We start from the raw sequence: 19,964 nt of genomic DNA on the forward strand, positions 1-19,964 counted from the left end.
AAATATAGAGGAACAAACTGTTATAACACAAAAATGTTGTAATATTAGCCTTATCAAGAAGTATAATAAATTGTATATTCACATTTTAAAATGTTTATTGCATGCTTACTCTCTGCTAGAATTGTGGTAGGTACTGGGGACACAACAGCAGACAAGAGAGACATGACCCTGCCTTCATGGAGGTAACAGTCTAGCAAGAAAGTCACATCTTACCTAAGCTAAGCAATAATAATGAAATGTGATAAGCACTGGTAGAAGGTAAATCAGTTAGAACTCTTTCAGTTGCCAACTGGAACACACACACACACACACACACACACCCTGACTTAAACAAACAAACAAACAAAAGTGAATGTATTAGCTCATACAACTGAAAACCTCAGGCATACATTTGCCTTTAAGTGATTTTTGATGCAGGAATTTAAATGTTTTCACCCAAAACTTGTTCCTTTGTCTTCATCTTTTGGCTTCCCTTCTCTAGGTTGGCTGCATTATCCAAGCTGGCTCTCACCTTATGGAGACAAGATAGCTTAACCACCATGATCTCACATCTTTACAGCAGAAAAAGAGAGCCACTTCTCCAATAGGTCCCCAAGAGCTCTGACACTCATGCTGATTTTATCAGCTTGGATCATACACTCACTCCGAGACAATGATCACAGCCTGGGAAATGTAATATACAGATTGTCTAGGCCAGTATTTATGGCAACTGTCTCACAGAAACAGCTACCATATTATGTCAGATTCAGGCAACATACCCACAATTATTTTTGTTAGAGCTACATTTAGATATCAACATGCCAATGTTGTTATTGAGCATTGCAAAAAGGTATGAATACCATCCTGAATGCTTTTCTTTCATAGGTAACACTGATGAATCATAGAAACTTATCGACAACTAATAATATTTTCCCCTGTTTCTCTCCTTTGAATCTCAAACCACAAGAGTCTAAAGGAAGCATTCCACTATCAAAATATTGTAATCCAAAAATTGAGTTCTTCACCAAAGCAGATAGTATTCAACATAAACTACTATATAATTATATATATAATACATAACTATTGTGAATTTGAAAGATTTTTAGAACCTTATGTTTGCCATGTACTCTGTAACTGGACAAGTGTGAAAGCCATCATGTAACCCAAAGACATGACATTTTTTTTTAATATAAATAAAAAATTCCCTCATTTCTGAGAGGAGTGAAATGGTGGTACCAAGCAAGGCTAAAAGGTTAGATCCCTCAGAAAGGAGAAACCTGGCAGTGTCCTAAATTTCAAATCATTTAAACATCCCATTATATATGATCAGCCCCAGATCTAATATGTATTGAATGTCAAAAGATAGCTGTAGAATAGATCTTGAAATTCCCTATGGTCACAGATTTTTCCAAAAGTTTCTGTTAATTTGGGGAGAGAAAAAATGAAGATAAGGAGAAAAGGAAGGAATTCCTATAAAATAAGAAGGAATAATGTCAATTCTAAGCACCTTATGTCAAACACCTTGACACAGGTACTTATTCCTCCAAGGTACCAGTTTACAAACTTTAATGTGCATCAAATCATCTGGGAAACTTCTTTAAAATACAGATTCTGAGCCCTATTCTCAGCCATTCTGCTTCCATAAGTTCTGAATGGTGCCTAAGATCCTACCTTTTTAATGAGCACTTTTGGTGATTTTGGTGCTAACAGTCCAACAAACACACTAAGAGAAAATTAATTTATATCTAAATCAAAAGCTGCTATATGTAATGAAAACAAAATCTTAGAAACTACCATAAGAATAGAGAGTGTACATTTCAGTACTATCCCTCATTCATGAGTAAATCCCACCAGCTAGACCAGGTTCTGCATTATAAATGCAGCCATACATAACACAGACAACATGGATGAAGACCAGTTCTTAGAGGCATACAGACAGTAGAATTTAAGATAGTTATGTCCCTGAGAACAAATATTGACATCATGGAGATACGGTGCATTTTTGAAGTGAGGACAGCAAGCAGGACTGTGTAAGACAAAGGACTTCAATCCAGAAGGTTATTTGGAGGTCAGGTGCTGAAATCTCTGGGGCAGGCATCAGATCAGCACTATATGCTCTATCTGTAAGTATTTTAGCAAACTTTCCTAACAAATCTTGAGTTCTGGTTGATTTCCAAAATGATTCCTGGAATGTTGGAATACCTCATTTGTAGAAGCAGTGACTAGTAGGGAATTGTGGTCATCCACATCTCCCCATACAGATCCAATTTCTGATTCATTGGGTTACATCATGTAATGTGATCAGAGAAGAGAGCAAAGTATAATAAGCAGTCAAACTACTGTTCTTGCAAATACCTGTTCATTTTCAAATCCACCAGTAATCCAAGGACTCTGCAGTGGCTTTATACTCTCCATTAATTTTTCTACCCAGTCTATCCCCATAAAGTTGATTTCTGCTAGACTTGCAGAAATTTTCTGTACTGTATACTTTCACAAAGCCCCAAAATCCATGGGTAATAACTGGAGATCTAAAAGTTTTCATCTATGAAACTTACAAACTTATAAATCTGGCCTTATAAACATATCCAAAAGACAGTTTTGACAATAATTCAGATGCTCAGAAAAAATGTTTCATATTGCAATGACCCACATGGGGGTTGTGTGTGTGTGTTTGTGTGTGTGTACTATGTGTGTATATAGACAGCAGTGTAATATTTCAAGCAAAAAATACTTACTTACCTCTAATGGAAAACTATCTCTTTTCTTTTTAATTGATGTTAATTTATTTTAGGAGAGGGCAGAAAATTAAAATCAATACAGTATAGTGATTAAAGGTACAGATTTTGAATTGAATTTTAATCCCAACCCTGACATGACTTTTGAGATTCGGGATAAGTTTCTTAAATCTCTAACATCAGTATTCACAGCTCTAACATAGACACAAAAATACCTACCTTCCAGGATTGTTGAGAGTTTTAAAAGATATAATGTGTGTCAAGCACTTAACACAGTGACTATAACATAGTAGGTAATTATAATCATGATTTTGATCAAATGTTTACCTTAAAGAAGCCAATTAGGAAGAAAAAGACACATTCCTTTATTAGTTTCTCATGTATATTAGAAGAATCGAATGTTTTCAGAAAACATTTGAAAATTTGTTAAGTGACTTGAAAGCATCCTGAATTCTTGCACTTCACAAAATAGGAAGACCAGGGTAGGCAGAGGACAACTTTTTACCTACCTATACCTATAATTCATGGTGAAGATGTTGATTCTAAAACAGTTACCTACTATCTGTGTTGAAAACCAAAGCATGCAACATTTCTACTCATTTCCACTTCCATTTCTATTTCTATGCAGCCCAGATTACTATGTTTGTTAGAAGGACCATAAGGCAACTGAAAACTAAATTTACCTATAAAAGGGCAACCAGAATACTTATGATCTTAGAGACCCAATATTCTTGAGAATACTAATTAAATACTAATTTCCTCCAAAAATTATTCTGTTCTCCCACAGAACACCTGATTTTTAACTGGGCATTTGACCACCCAAAATAAAGACTCCTTTACAAGTAGATTTGTCCAAGTGACCTGGTTCTTCAAGTCAATAAGATATAAGCACAAATTTATTGAAATTTTGAAAACTTTCCTTAGGTAGCTGGCACATGATCCTCTCTTCTCCTCTGTCCTCTCTCTTACCTGCTAGCTAGAATATGAACATGCTGACTAACGGGGGAAGAAGCCATTGTGGACCAGAAGGTGGCTTGGGGATAGAGGCTATCATAGAAAAACAATAAGCTAGAAAAAGCCTTGAGTCCTGAATGTTTTGTAAAGCAAAGCTACCATAACATGCCTGATCCTACTTCTGTGTGAGAGAAAAATCATTTTCTAACTTTTTAAAGTTACCGTTATTTTTTTATCCACCACTGAACTTTACCATAACTGTGTTGAATGAAGAAAACATTTTAGAGGAATGAGATTAACCTAGACTCACATGAGCTGAATTAAAATCCACTCTCCTGAAAGGCCTACACTTTATAACCAGCAGTGGCCTGAAAGTATGCAGTGCCCTGTTTGCATGTTTTTAAGTTCCCAGTTATCTTCAGGACATTATTTATCTCCATAATTCTGAAAGAGATGCTCCTCCACTCTTACAATCAATCCAATAAAAACAAAACCCATCACAATCTTCACTTTTACAATTTTGAATTTCTGTGAAAACAGACTTCTCTATCACTTTCATATAGCTAACTGGTTCTCAATTCTTCCTGATGAAAACCCATGATTTTTCCCTTCTCTAAACATTTCAAATGTTACCAACATTATTCTTTCATGTATTGTTATTTTTAATTTAAAAAAACTCTGTGATTTTCTAGACTTTAAAGACATTCACTCAACTTTTCTTTTATTATTATGCTATGTTAATCACCATACATTACATCATTAGTTTTTGATGCAGTGTTCCATGATTCATTGTTTGCGTATAACACCCAGTGCTCCATGCAGTACATGCCCTCTTTAATACCCATGACCAGGCTAACCCATCCCCCCCACCCCCTCCCCTCTAGAACCCTCAGTTTGTTTCTCGGAGTCCATAGTCTCTCATGGTTCTTCTCCCCCTTCGATTTCCCCCCCTTCATTCTTCCCTTCCTGCTATCTTCTTCTTTTTTTTTTTTTAACATATAATGTATTATTTGTTTCAGAGGTACAACTCAACTTTTATTCTTCTCAACTAAAGAAGCCTATGTTTTAGTCTGTCACTGACATTTTTACCCCATTTGATTCTTTTTTAAACATATTTATTTATTTATTTATTTATTTACTTAAGAGAGAATGTGGGGAGAGGCAAAGGGAGAGAATCTCTAGCAGACTCTCCACAGAGTGCAGAGCCCAACACAGGGCTCAGTCTCAGGACCCTGAGATCATGACCCAAGCCAAAATCAAGAGTCAGAGGCCTAACTGACTGAGCCACTCAGGTGCCCCCTCTCATTTGATTCTTTTAGTGTTCTTCTTTGGCACTTTCAACATTACGTTATAAATTTCCTGCATATAACAAAAATTTCCAGTGAAAAATGAAGAAACAAAAGAACTCAGGATATGAAAGAAACAAATTGTTGAAACAAATCCTCATGCTTATTGTAAAACATCTTTCCTACAGATAATTATATATGCCTAAGATGAAAGAAAACTTCAAAATAAGCATTCCTTCCCCTCTCTTTAGTATTGCTGTGTTGAGGGCAATGAGACAATAAACTGAATCATACCTCTCTCTCTGCTTCCCCTTCATTACCAGGACAAGGGACTGGAGAATTTCCAATGGAAAGTAGAATAGAGTAATACACTTTGTTAGGGCTTCATACTACCACAAGCACTATCCAAGCACTTTTCCACTTGTTAGCTCTATAACCTTGGGAAAGTGATTTAACCTTTTTCTGCCTCAGTTTCCTTACCTAAAAATTGGGATAACAATAGTATCTTTGAATTAGGTTATTATGAAGATTAAATGAGATAATTTATGTAAAATAATTGCCATGGCATCCATCACATATTAAGAACACAGTAAACAGATCTCCTTACTTATGACAATGATGATTCTGTCCTCTAATTAGGCCATGGTGGCAACTGAATGACACTGACGGAACACTGGGACACTTACTCATAAACATAGTGCTCTGCATGCAGCCTACCCAAAAAAATCTACACATCAAAATCTATACAAAATCTACTAAATGTACACATCTGAAATTTTAATTTAAAAAATATATACTGAGATATACATTATATGAATCCTTTGAGTGTAGAATGTAGCACTTCAATTTTGATTGCCTCTTACATTTTGAAGAATTATCACATCAGTGTGTTTAGCACCACTTGAGATATATTGAAGAATGTAGCAGAAATGTAACAGAGCCTGTCTTGTAGAGCTTACTTAATGCTAATATCACAGACATATTTGCCAGCTTATAACATCAAACATACTACTAAGACAATATAAGACTAGGAGATAAATTGTAGAATGGGTTCCAAATGTTTTACAGAGGGGGAAAAAGATAAAAGAGAATTCAAGTTGTGAAGAAAGATTCTATGAAATATGTTGGCATTAAATTAAGCATTAAAGAATCTTGACTAGGGGCGCCTGGGTGGCTCAGTCGTTAAGCGTCTGCCTTCGGCTCAGGTCACGATCCCAGGGTCCTGGGATCGAGTCCCACATCGGGCTCCCTGCTCCGCGGGAAGCCTGCTTCTCCCTCTGCCACTCCCTGCCACTCTGCCTGCTTGTGATTCCTCTCTCTCTCTCTCTGTGTCAAATAAATAAATAAAATCTTTAAAAAAAAAAAAAAAGAATCTTGACTAACTCTTAGCTATTTCATTAAGCCAAAAATGTCCCCTTTAAAATGGGCCTGTTTCTGTTTCTCTTGCATATTTTTATTCATTGAAAAAATTTCCGAGCATATTCATGTATTGAGGATTGTAGAAGTCACTGAGAATACAACAATAAACCTAGTCTAGTCCTCCCTGTCATAGAAAAAGCATACAGGATTTCCTGCTCCTGGTGTTGGTGGAGTGGCTAGCTGCAGAGCAAAATTTCCACAGGATTAATCTGAGATAATTAGAAAAGTTGGAAAAAACAAAAAAAAGTGTTTGAAAATGAATCATTTGAGTCCCAAGATCCTGGAGAGAAGGGAGGTATATTGTAGTACTTTTCCCTTCAAGATATTTGTTAGGCTACAAGAAGGGCAGGATAAAGAGGCTAAGAGGCAAAGTAGAAATAATAGCCAAATGCTAAAAACCTGAATTGAGTTTTGAACAGTCTAATGAGACTAAGGGGATAAAAACTGGAGTTCAGGGGCCTGCAAATCAGACAGCCCCTGATAAAAGGCCCAGACCTCCAAAAGGACTTTGAAAAGGCCAGACTTTAGGATTAAGGGCAAAGTTCTCATAAAAATCCAGTGTTGACCAGTTCAATTCAAAACCAGGTAAAGGTCATCTGTTCCTGCTCAAAGTGCAGAGTAAATTAATATTAAATCCTCTCTGGAGAAAGATAACATCAGGTAGAACTTCACAAATTTATCTCTATGATTTTTCATATACAATACCTGGCATTTAATTTTTTTAATTATTAAGCATTGTAGGATAGAGAGTTAAATGCTCAGAAATCAAGAAAAAAATTAGAAAAAAAAGGAAACAGATTCAAGATGATGCAAACTTCGGAGTTCTCACACAAGGATGTTAAAACAACTGTGATTAATGTTTTCAGAAAGTAGATGAGAAAATGGAGAAATGGACCAGAAAATGAAACTAATCAAAAATTCTAAACTGCAAAAGACAATTACTACAATTAAGAAATTTATAGACATTAAACAGGAGATAAGAGAACTAGAACTGGAAGTTAGGTCAATTTAAAACATCCAGACTGGGGCGCCTGGGTGGCTTCAGTCGTTAAGTGTCTGCCTTCGGCTCAGGTCATGATCCCAGGACCCTGGGATTGAGCCCCACATTGGGCTCCCTGCTCTGTGGGAAGCCTGTTTCTCCCTCTCTCACTCCCCCTGCTTGTGTTCCCTCTCTCGCCGTGTCTCTCTCTGTCAAATAAATAAATAAAATCTTTAAAACATCCAGACTAAAGAACAGAGAGAGGAAAAGATGAAAAATAAAGAAAAGGTATATGAAAGATCTATTGGACAAATTATTGAAGTCCTAAAAGGAGAGGAGATAGTGAGGCAAAATCTTATATGATGTTGAATAACAATATTACAGAAACAGCAGACATCAATCCACAAATTTAAGAACCTCCATGAAATCCAAGCAGGATAAACACAAAATAAAACAAACAAAAACATAGTAAAACTGCTGAAAAACAAAGATGAAAAGAACATTTTAAAGTAGCCAGAGAAATAAAGATGTAAAAGATAAAAGAGTAAAACTTCTGTAAGATAATATAGCATAATATATTCATGACCTTGGAATACAGGAAGATTTCTTAAGCAGGATGCACACACGCACACACACACACACAAATTAATCATCTCTTCATCAAGAAACACGATTATGACAATAGAAAGAGTAGAAGAACATTTAATTAACAAAGGATTTGATTCCAAATAATCTGAGAACACATAAATCAATAAGAAAAAGATAAACCCATAGGAAACTTGAAGAATCATTAAAAAAGGGATGGGGCACATACAAATGACCATTAAATATATAAAAAAAATGCGCAACCACATTAGTCATTAAAGAAATGCAACAAGATATCACCTCACAAGTATGGATGGCTAAAATTGGACAGCTTGACAATAGTAAGACATAGCTATGACCAAGAGAAACTGGAGTTCTCATATATAGCTTATTGAAGCACAATATGATACAACTACTTTGGAATTAATCTGAGATAAATTAAGCATCCTATGACCCAGCCATTCATCCTATGACACATCCTATGACCCAGCCATTCTACTTAATTCAATACCTAACAGAAATGTATGCAAATGGTCATTAAAAACTATACATACATAATCACAGCAGCATTAGTTATAATAGTCAAAACTGGGAACCACCCAAATAGCCATTCAGAGTAGAATAAATCAATAATTTTGCTATATACATACAACAGAAGGTTACCTATGATGAAAAATGAAAAACTACTGCTATTTACAAAAATGGGTATATCAAATAAACTTAATTTTAAACAAAACCAGGTCCCCCCAAAACATTATACTATATGATCCCATTTATATAAAGTTCATAAGACTAGATGGAGAATATTTATGGAGAGGAGAAGTGGGTAGTGACTGTAAAGGGCACAAGAGGAGCTCTTGGGGTACTGAAAATTGCTTTATTTCTTGTAGTAGTAATATGAGTGGGTTCACTCTGTGAAAATTTATAATATATGTTGTATAATATGATCTGTGTACTTACTTTACACAATATTAAGTTATATGCCCAGTACCATGTTAGTTAAAGGAAATAAAGATCTACTGATTTAATTTATGGACTTCACTTGCCATAGACACAGTACATCCAAAAAAACGGGGGAAGGGGAGATCCTGACACAGGAATAAAATATAAAAACCAATTCATCCTCACAGGTGCAAGAGGGCTGGGTAAATCTTCAGCCCTGATGCCTGTGCCAGGATCACCACACCCTTGGCACAGCTGTCCATGTGCCACGCTTGCTTTATAAAAGAACATTTTGCTAACTTTCTAAGACTGTAGACCTAAACACAAAATTCTGTTTCTAAGATAACATCCTGTACCATACTTTGTTTTACTTTGGCTGCCGACCTGGAACAGTCATTGCCTCCATTATTTTAAATGGAGGGCTTTTCAGTGCTACATTTATGAGTTTCTTATTTTTTAAGTGGATAAACCTGGCCAACACCACAACCTTAAATACTTTTACTAGAACAAGTACCATCCACTGCAGACACATCCTTCATAGAGAAAAATCTGGCTTCTTGATACTTTGGTCTGGCCAACAGACATCCCGCCAGGTGTACAGTGAAAAATCAGGGTTCTCTGACAACAGCATGATGAATATTTCCCATCCAGGAATGAGTGAATTCGGACAGGAGTTTGCAGGTCTGGCAAGACATCACGTGGACTAGGCCAAACCAAACATCGAGTGGAAAACTCCACTCAGACAGTATTCCATGGGTCCAGGCCCCCTGCAGCCAGCCCACATGTGCAACTGACACTACTTAGTAATGAAGCAGCAGCCAAACAGTATTGCACACACTGTGCAGAGAATGTGCCTCAGCCAGGTGGAGGGAAGGATGACAGGACCACTGGGACACTGTCCCAGGTCTAATCAGAAAAATACACTCTGGGTTTTTCCAGGACCTCATGATGCCAGAGATATTTTGATCGTGAAGTTGAGGAGATATTTTGAGCATAAGTGGCTTTTGTGACCCATATGTCTAAATATTTTCCCTTTTATGCTAGGAAAAAAAGAAACCTTGGCTCACAGCTCCACAAAGTGAAAAAAAAAAAAATGAAATAAAACTTTACTTAAAGCACAAATGTATCCTACCAGATTCTGCCATCTCCCTTCAACCTTCTTATTCCTCAACTGCAAAGTCACTAGTTAGGAATAGTGTTGCTATGCATTTTGCATAGTGACTAGTATACTTTTCATTCCTAAAACTATTATTTATTCATATAGTTGTTATATCTACTTGTGTTAATTTATTTAAAACACTTTTAAAAGTGCTATATAAGCACTTCTTGAAATTTTGCCCCCAATAAGAAAGATTTCATAAAGAAAGAGAACAAATTAATTCAACATATCTAAACCTGCACTTGCCACAACTTCCATATTACTTCTCTCCATTGCTATGAATAATTGAGGGTTGTCTGTGCATCTACTTTAAAAGTATGTGACATTTACCCATTATATCTGAAACTGGAAAGCATGAAGACGCATGTATGTGGCAAATGCAGAGCAAGATATTCTCCCCCCAAAAGTAGGAAATCACTTTACTTACAGTATATTGTAGTAGACTTCACAGAACAGTTGAAGATGTCAGAAGACTCCTAAATGTGTAAAGGAAAATTAATTTTTAAAATTCTGTGAACTTCAAAGATTGTACAGATATATAAAGCAGTTATATCACATGCACTAATATTTCTATGACTAATGATGCTATTAAGATCCAATTTCCAAAACATATATATACATTTCCTGACAGATAAATTCTTATAACTAGAAGAGTATAGTTTTTCTAAATAAATATAATTCACATCCATTTAAGTAAAATCACATTTATATACCTCTTCTCAAAGAGTAAGGAAAGAGCCAAAAATTACTGTGAGCTGTTAACTCCAACAAAGGTCAGTTACCTTCTGCTGTGCTTTCTCATGTTTTCTTGGAATTCCACATCACCCCATTTTGTAACTCTATTTTTTTAATCATCTCAGTAAAAATTCAAAGATTCTAACCTTTCTCATAAGAGGCAAGGAAGGATGAAAGACTGCTCCCCAGGTCAATTTACTTGCCAAGGAGCTAAGATTTCTCCCAGTATTCATGTTCCAATGGCAAAGGGTTTAAGAGGGAAAAGAGATAGGTTGTTTGGTTCAATCCAGAACACTCTTGACTGAAATATTTTTCTTTTTCTTTAAAAATAATATCTACAATTTCTATAGCCATTTATAATTTACAAAGTGCTGCCCCATGTTATTTTGTTTAACCCTCACCAGAATAGGTGTTCAGACTATATTTTGTAGATGCAGAAACTGAAGCCAGAACCTGAATCTATGCCCCCAACCCCAGCACAAAGCTTTTTCCTCTTAACCACAACTGCTCTGAATACGTGAAAATAAGAAATGAGGCTGCTTAGAACTCCCTTCTCTTGGGTGAGAACCATAAAGAAGATTCATGATTTAAAATTAAGAGAGTTATCAATAAAAGCTAAACTATGGAAATAGTCCAAGTGTCCATCAACTGATGAATGGATAAAGAAGATGTGGTATATATACATACATACATACACACACACACACACGCATACACACACAATGGAATACTACTCAGCCATCAAAAAGAATGAAATCTTGCCATTTGCAATGATGTGGATGGAGCTAGAGAGTTTTATGCTAAGCAAAATAAGTCAGCCAGAGAAAGACAAATACCATATGATTTCACTCGTATGTGGAATTTAAGAAACAAAACAGATGAACATATGGGAAGGGAGGAAAAAAGAGAGAGAGAGAGGGAAACAAACCCTAAGAGACTCTTTACAATAGAGAACAAACTAAGGGTTGACAGAGGGAAGTGGGTGGGGGATTGGCTAAATGGGTGATGGGTATTAAGGGGGCACTAGTTACGATAAACTCTAGCTATTATATGTAAGTTGATGAATCACTAAATTCTACTTCTGAAACCAATACTACACTATATGTTAACTATATGCAAACAATGAATCATGGAACACTACATGAAAAAACTAATGATGTACTATATGGTGACTAACATAACATAATAAAATAAAATAAAATATTTAAAAAATTTTGAAAAAAAATAAATAGATAGATAGATAGATAAATAAAATGAAGAGAGATACTAATGGAGCCTGAAAGACACTTAGCAAATCTAACTAGACCTATGAAAAAAATTTTTGATAGAGAAAGAGAGCTGAGACATGAAAGTGATCATTTCAGCCTCTAAGGAAGTCACTAAAAAATGAGAACCATTTTAGCATTAGTATGACGAATGCTAAAGCAGAGGTTCTGACTGGTGCTACCAAAAAAAAGAGAGAGAGAGAGAGAGTCTGGGATTAAAACACCACATTTGTAGTCATAAGAAGAATAGATCTAGGTAAAACCTGCTTGTAACTGTAAATCAATAATATCTCTACTGTAGTCAAATAAATAAGACCTTTTAAAAAGAATTTGAGTGTAATAGTAAGATTGCTGAAGGACATGGCAATTTCAAAGAGGTTTATGAGGAAAACTACACTATTCTTAAGCAAAGTAGGGAAACTCATGGTCTGAAAATTTTAACTGAAAAGAAAATTGTTAAACTTACATTGATAATCTTTTTTAAAAAAAATATTTTATTTATTTATTTGACAGAGAGTGAGAGAGCACAAGCAGAGTAAGCAGCAGAGGGGGAGGGAGAAGCAGGCTCTCTGCTGAGCAGGGAACCCAACTCAGGGCTTGATCCCGGAATGCCGGGATCATGACCTGAGCCAAAGGCAGACACTTAACCCACTGAGCCACCCAGGCACCCAGATAATCTCTTTTAATTGTGCTGTATCAGTTGAAATTATTGTTGAGTTTCCTGCCTTTCTAGATTGAATGACTTAAACTCACTATTTCCACAGCTTGTAGAAGCATTAAACATCCCCATGATCCCTTTCTACCTTTATCTTCTACTTCCACATGTGCTGTTTTGGTGTTTCACTGTGTCAACCAAATTGTGAACTCATACCTTTTACTGGTTTCAAAAAAATTAAAATAAATATTACCTTTTTAAAAATCATATTCACACTGATCATTATGAGAAATAGAGATTATAGATTTCAAAAGATTCAAAGAGTATGGCATAGCTCCAATTTTAAAATTCATCTTTCAGATACCATTTTTCTCAAAATTTCTCTGGCAGTAATGGAATTTGGAGGTCCTGACTTCATCCCTTTTCTAGCCAGCACCTCATCTAGTCTCCCAACCTGCTAACTGCTCTTGTTTTTCACTGACCTCCTCTTTCTTTTCATTTTCTTCTCCCTCCATCTCAAGAAAGGGAAAAGGTTTCTTGTATCAAGTTTAACAACTTAGTGATGGTCTTTTGTTGCTGAGATGTGCCTAAGGTCTCATGATCCAAACCAAGAGATTACTCAAGCATTTTTCTGCCCCAATACCTCTTAACTCTAGTAAAGGGGAAAAGAATGGAACAATAGTCATAAATGATCAAACAACTCTGGACACCCATTGATTTGAAAAGAAACATACATTTAAAACCAACTTAGATAATGTATTATTTGTCCTATATATATCATATTCATAGTTTTAAAAGCAAACTACTTATATGTATCCAGGTCACATGAATATGAAGGATTAGTAAGCAAAATCCCTCATACTGAATTATAAAGGACATAGCATGAGGAATGATACAGCATAGTTCAAAGTTTGTCTCCCCCACTACCTTAGGCAAGTTAACTTGCTCATAATAGGGACTTACTTAATATTTACTAGTTCAAACACCAGCTGTAATAACACCAATGGTGTGTCAATATATTTCTAAGTTGCCTTATGTCATCATATTGGAGAATCACCTCAAAACCCTAATTATCAACGAGTATTTGCCTCTCCTCCCTCTCCATTACTGTAGATATTCTGAATTTTATTTATGTGGGTTTTTCATTGTCCCTACTGAAATTCTAGGCCAAAAAAAAAAGGAGGGTTGGAGGAGCTAAATAAATGTTAGACTCATGGCATTGCATGTATATCCATGGTAAAGAACATATTTCTGTATTTTTTACTTTCCAGTAATTTTTTTTCTAGGATAATTCCAATATAAAATATGCAAGCAATTGTAAAAGAATACTTTCAGCTAAAAGTGGGCACACTTTAGGATGAAATTTTTATCTCTTGAGTTTTTCCTCTTTTTTTTTTTTTATTATGTTATGTTAGTTACCATACACTACATCATTAGTTTTTGATGTAGTGTTCCACGATTCATTGTTTTCATATAACACCCAATGCTCCATGCAATACATGCCCTTCTTAATACCCATCACTGGGCTAACCCGTCCCCCCACCCCCTCCCCTCTAGAACCCTCAGTTTGTTCCTCGGAGTCCACAGTCTCTCATGGTTCATCTCTCCCTCTGATATCCCCCCCTTCATTTTTCCCTTCCTTTTCCTAATGTCCTCCATGCTATTCCTTACGTTCCATAAATAAGTGAAACCATATGATAATTGACTTTCTCTGCTTGACTTATTTCACTTAGCATAATCTCCTCCAGTCTCATCCATGTTGATGTAAAAGCTGGGTATTCATCCTTTCTGATGGCTGAGTAATATTCCATTGTATATATGGACCACATCTTCTTTATCCATTCGTCTATTGAAGAGCATCTCCACTCTTTCCACAGTTTAGCTATTGCGGACATTGCTGCTATGAACATTGGGGTGCATATGGCCCTTCTTTTCACTACATCTGTGTCTTTAGGGTAAATACCCAGGAGTGCAATTGCTGGGTCATAGGGTAGCTCTATTTTTAACTTTTTGAGGCACGTCCACAGTTTTCCAAAGTGGCTGTACCAACTTGCATTCCCACCAACAGTGTAAGAGGGTTCCCCTTTCTCCACAACTTCAGCAACATTTGTTGTTTCTTGCCTTGTCAATTTTTGCCATTCTAACTGGTGTAAGGTGGTATCTCAGTGTGGTTTTGATTTGAATTTCCCTGATGGCTGATGATGATGAACATTTTTTCATGTGTCAGTTAGCCATTTGTATGTCTTCTTTGGAGAAGTGTGTGTTCATGTTTTCTGCCCTTTTTTTGGCTTGATTATTTGTTTTTTGGGTGTTGAGTTTGAGAAGTTCTTTATAGATCTTGGATATCAGCCCTTTGTCTATAGTGTCATTTGCAAATATCTTCTCCCATTCTGTGGGTTGCCTCTTTGTTTTGTTGACTGTTTCCTTTGCTGTGCAGAAGCTTTTTATCTTGATGAAGTCCCAAAAGTTCACATTCGCTTTTGTTTCCCTTGCTTTTGGAGACGTGTCTTGAAAGAAGTTGCTGTGGCCGATGTTGAAGAGGTTACTGCCTATGTCCTCCTCTAGGATTTTGATGGATTCCTGTCTCACACTGAGGTCTTTCATCCATTTTGAGCTTATCTTTGGGTATGGTGTAAGAGAATGGTCAAGTTTCATTCTTCTGTATATAGCTGTCCAGTTTTCCCAACACCATTTATTGAAGAGACTGTCTTTTTTCCATTGCATATTTTTTCCTGCTTTGTCGAAGATTATTTGACCATAGAGTTGAGAGTCCATATCTGGGCTCTCTATTCTGTTCCATTGGTCTATGTGTCTGTTTTTGTGCCAGTACCATGCTGTCTTGGTGATCACTGCTTTGTAATATAGCTTGAAATCAGGCAACGTGATGCCCCCAGGTTTGTTTTTCTTTTTCAACATTTCCTTGGCGATTTGGGGTTTTTCTGAATCCCTACAAATTTTAGGATTGTTTGTTCCAGCACTTTGAAAAATGCCATTGGAATTTTGATCAGGATGGCGTTGAAAGTATAGATTGCTCTGGGCAGCACAGACATTTTAACAATGTTTATTCTTCTGATCCATGCGCATGGAGTGTTTTTCCATCTTTTTGTGTCTTCTTCAATTTCTTTCATGAGTGTCCTGTACTTCCTATAGTATAGATCCTTTACCTCTTTCGTTAGGTTTATTCCAAGGTATCTTATGGTTTTTGGTGCTATTGTAAATGGAATCGTTTCTCTAATTTCTCTTTCTACAGTTACATTGTTAGTGTATAAGAAAGCAACTGATTTCTGTGGATTGATTTTGTATCTTGCCACATACCTGAATTGCTGTATGAGTTCTAGTAATTTGGGAGTGGAGTCTTTTGGGTTTTCCACATAAAGTGTCATGTCATCTGTGAAGAGAGAGAGTTTGACTTCTTTGCCAATTTGAATACTTTTTATTTCTTTTTGTTGTCTGATTGCTGTTGCTAGGACTTCTAGTACTATGTTGAACAATAGTGGTGAGAGTGGGCATCCTTGTCGTGTTCCTGATCTTAAGGGAAATGCTCTCATCTTTTCCCCATTGAGGATGATATTTGCTGTGGGTTTTTCATAGGTGGATTTTATGAAATTGAGGAACGTTCCCTCTATCCCTATACTCTGAAGAGTTTTAATCAGGAAAGGATGCTGTATTTTGTCAAATGCCTTTTCTGTATCAATTGAGAGGACCATATGGTTCTTCTCTCTCCTCTTATTAATGAGTTTTTCATTTTACTTGAAAATTACTTAATTCATATGTAGCTGAAGGTTGCACAGAGTGAATTTGTACTGGCAATTTTATCTATTTTTCGTGGCAATAAGAAACTCAAGGATAGAAACTACTTTCCAGACATTTAGGTCACTCTATCTCTTCACTGCTCTGCTCATGTATCTCATTCTTAACTCTCGTGTGCAAACACACCCCACCTTAAAACAAATTCTCAGACTCACAAGAGACCAATTTCATGAATTAAATGAAGTCAGCCAAAGGGAAAAAGAAGAGGCAATTTTAGGTCTAATTCTTTTTGGATCACAAAATCTGAGTCTTGGGCTGCTTCCAAACACCTGCACCTAACTAGGAGAGCAGAGACATATTTTGTGGCTCTCTAACCAACTACCACTTAATGAAATAAACATTATAATTTTCATAGGATAATTTTCATGGAAGTGCACTTGGTTAAGAAATGGTACATAATATTATGCATCTTTGTATCCATGAATAAAAATATACTTCAGGTTATAGAGATACAGACAAATACAACCTGTCTTTTATAATAGCAGTAAACATCCAATAGTATGTAGAGGAACAGTGAAAACAAATACCAAAACTACACAATCTATGGAGCTCCTATGTTACATCACCAGACCAGCATACATCAACCCTCACTCCAACACCCACTCCCCAGGTATCCTTGTTCAGTAAAGTTATATACATAGGACTTCCTTTTTTGTAAGTAGAATAGAAGAATGGAGTTTGTGGTTGAAGTTTAATACTAAGAAAGGAGAAGGATGGCAAAGATGCTATCATGTTTGCTCCCAACAGAACTTTTGTTCTATGTTTAAACCCCTATGATTAGTGGGGCGGGGTCCAAAAATGGTTAAACTGTTTTGTATAAAAGAGTCTGTAAATTACGGGACCCAAGAAGAGGTTCTCTGACACTTCAATTTTTTAAATGCTGAGGCATAAAATTGAAGAAGACGCCATTCTTCCCAGTACTGCCCAAAATCCTACAATACTTTATCAGCTCAAGGGCTATAGCTTAAGAAGGATTGCAGATATTTTTCTTAGAGTAAACTAGTGCTCTCATGATGTAAAGTGGCAAGTGAGCCTTCTCAGGCAGTAATTCTATATACTTTTGAGCTAGAACATAAGAATGTGACAACAAGAACAAAGTGACAACTACATCTAGAATGTGCACATTTTGAAGCACCCACTTGTGGAGATAACTTGAGCAATATATTGAGAGTGATAGATTGAGATCTTGCTATTATACAGATAGAGGCTGGCACATCAGCAGTTTTGGGGCTAAATGTATATTGGAGTTTTAGAAAGCTAATAAATGAAATCAATTTTTCCCCTCCCAACTACAGTAATGATCAAGTGATAGAAGGAAGGAAGAAAACAAAACACCAATTTTATTACTAATTAATTGGGAGATGTGGTTTGGGTGTTCATTAATCATGAGTTTCCCCAAATTAAATAGAGTTACCATCCTGGCACAGAAGTGTTAAAGGCTGCAGACCTCCCCAACAGGGGCAGAGTCTGCAATGGAAGGTCATGACAAAATGTATGCTTTCTGCAGGCAAATCCAGAGGGGGAGAAAAAGAATTAGGCTACATATGCAAAATTCTTCTTTCCAAACTCGCCAATCTTTCTAACCTTACCAATCAGCATTGAGGAAAAGAGTAGAATAAAACACCAGTTTTATTCTCATGGAACTCCTTCTATAAAGAAAGATGAAGCCTATGGATATGAGGTTCCTCCACCATCAGCAATGTACAAGGAGCCTGACACTGGGCCAGTCAGGTAGCAGACTATTTATGGAACAACCTACCATGATCTAGGCACTTGCCAACAATACCAGTTAGATACCAACAAATATTTGTCTTCCTAACCATAAAACTTAGTATATATTAGGTGTATGCTCATTTCTACACTTCTTACTTTTCTAAAGGGCTGGAGGAAGAAGTATGCTTCCTAAACATAACTGGTGGTAAATAAGGCCATTTAGTAACCCTGTGATTACAAAGGTGATTCAGAAAAAGATTTCCATTGATATTTAGATTATCCATGGAGGTGGGGAGGGATGAGCTATAGAGATTAGATTCAAATTCAAAATAACTTTTATAAAGTGCCCACTCTGTGTCAGGCAAGAGTTAATATGTTCACAAACAATTTCATTTAATATAATTTAGTACTTAAAACAACCACATTATAAGAAGTAAAATTAAGGCTCAGAAGGTTAAGTAATTTGTTTAAGGAGTCATAGGAAAGAAGAGGTAGAATGATATTTTGAACCAAGTATGACTGACTTATTTCATTCTGCTGCTCAGCAGCCATTATCAGTATACAGATATCAAAACAATCATAACTTTTAAAAAATGAATTTGGTAAACAAAAGTAAAAAAAGAAACCCTATGGGACTGTCAATCATACTAAATAAAATAAAATAAAATAATTTACTTGATATCATAACAGCTCTTCTTTTTTTTTTTAAAGATTTTTTTATTTTTTTTATTTTTTTGACAGAGAGAGACATAGCAAGAGCAGGAACACAAGCAGGGGGAGTGGGAGAGGGAGAAGCAGGCTTCCCCCAGAGCAGGGAGCCTGACGTGGGATTCGATCCCAGGACCCCAGGATCATGACCCGAGCCGAAGGCAGACACCCAACGTCCGAGTCACCCAGGCGCCCTCATAACAGCTCTTCTAAAATCAATTTTAAAGGATGTGTTTAATCTTCAAGGCACCTTTTCAGGGAACAATTTAAAGGACTAACAGCTATATGACTAGTACATCAGTAAAAGGTTTTTGTTCACCCTTAAAATCATTGTGTATATGTCCTTCATCAAGCCCAAACCTTGGAACTTCTACCAAAATTAGAGAAATTTTCCTTTGACACTGCACAGATCAGGATAACCCAATGATAATCACTCCCTTGCAGGCATGCACATGAGGCATTTTAAATGCTGGGGGAGATAATCTATGGATTCAAACCAACATAAAAGCTGAAGTAAAAGAAAGCAGGCCTTCTTTTTTGTGAAATGATAGCTCAGAGAGGCAGTACACGGTGTCCTGAAGGTATATCAGGAACCATAAGGCTTAGTCTGTGTTTTGATTGTTCCCAGAGGCTCCCTTGGCTTTTCTGGCATACTTCTTTTCAGATTTATTTTCTACCACACCACTTCCTGGAGTGATTAGAAACAAATACCAATGCCAAGCAAGTCCAAATATGCCTGAGATCTTCTTAAACAGCTTGGCACTTCCTGCTGCTTTCATTGGCAATTCCATGATGTGGTTAGCTAGAGAAGTTTTAATTCAAATTCAGCTAATGCAATTAATTAATTTGGAATTTTGACTGGTTCACTTTTAAAAGTATTTCTAGACTTCTTTTTGGAAAGAACAAATTATACCCTAGGTTAAGAGACAGAGCGATTTTATATAGACTTAATTAGCCTCAAACATAGTGTAATAAGCAATGATCTAGAGAGTATGACTTAAGAGACATCACAGAAATCTAAATTATCTCAATGTGGTTTT

The 19,964-nt window shown here is 36.2% G+C and overlaps 1 long non-coding RNA gene across 1 annotated transcript in view; it reads right to left on the reverse strand.

Moving 5' to 3' along the window:
• The window catches only part of LOC118521610 (uncharacterized), a 476,460-nt gene that overhangs the window by 202,788 nt on the left and 253,708 nt on the right, over positions 1–19,964 (reverse strand). Inside the window, exon 5 of the long non-coding RNA XR_013447011.1 lies at positions 10,466–10,514. This is a non-coding gene — a long non-coding RNA (uncharacterized LOC118521610). The remainder of the gene's footprint in view (positions 1–10,465; positions 10,515–19,964) is intronic.

Source organism: Halichoerus grypus, chromosome 4 (assembly GCF_964656455.1).
Source record: "Halichoerus grypus chromosome 4, mHalGry1.hap1.1, whole genome shotgun sequence".
NCBI lineage: Eukaryota > Metazoa > Chordata > Mammalia > Carnivora > Phocidae > Halichoerus > Halichoerus grypus.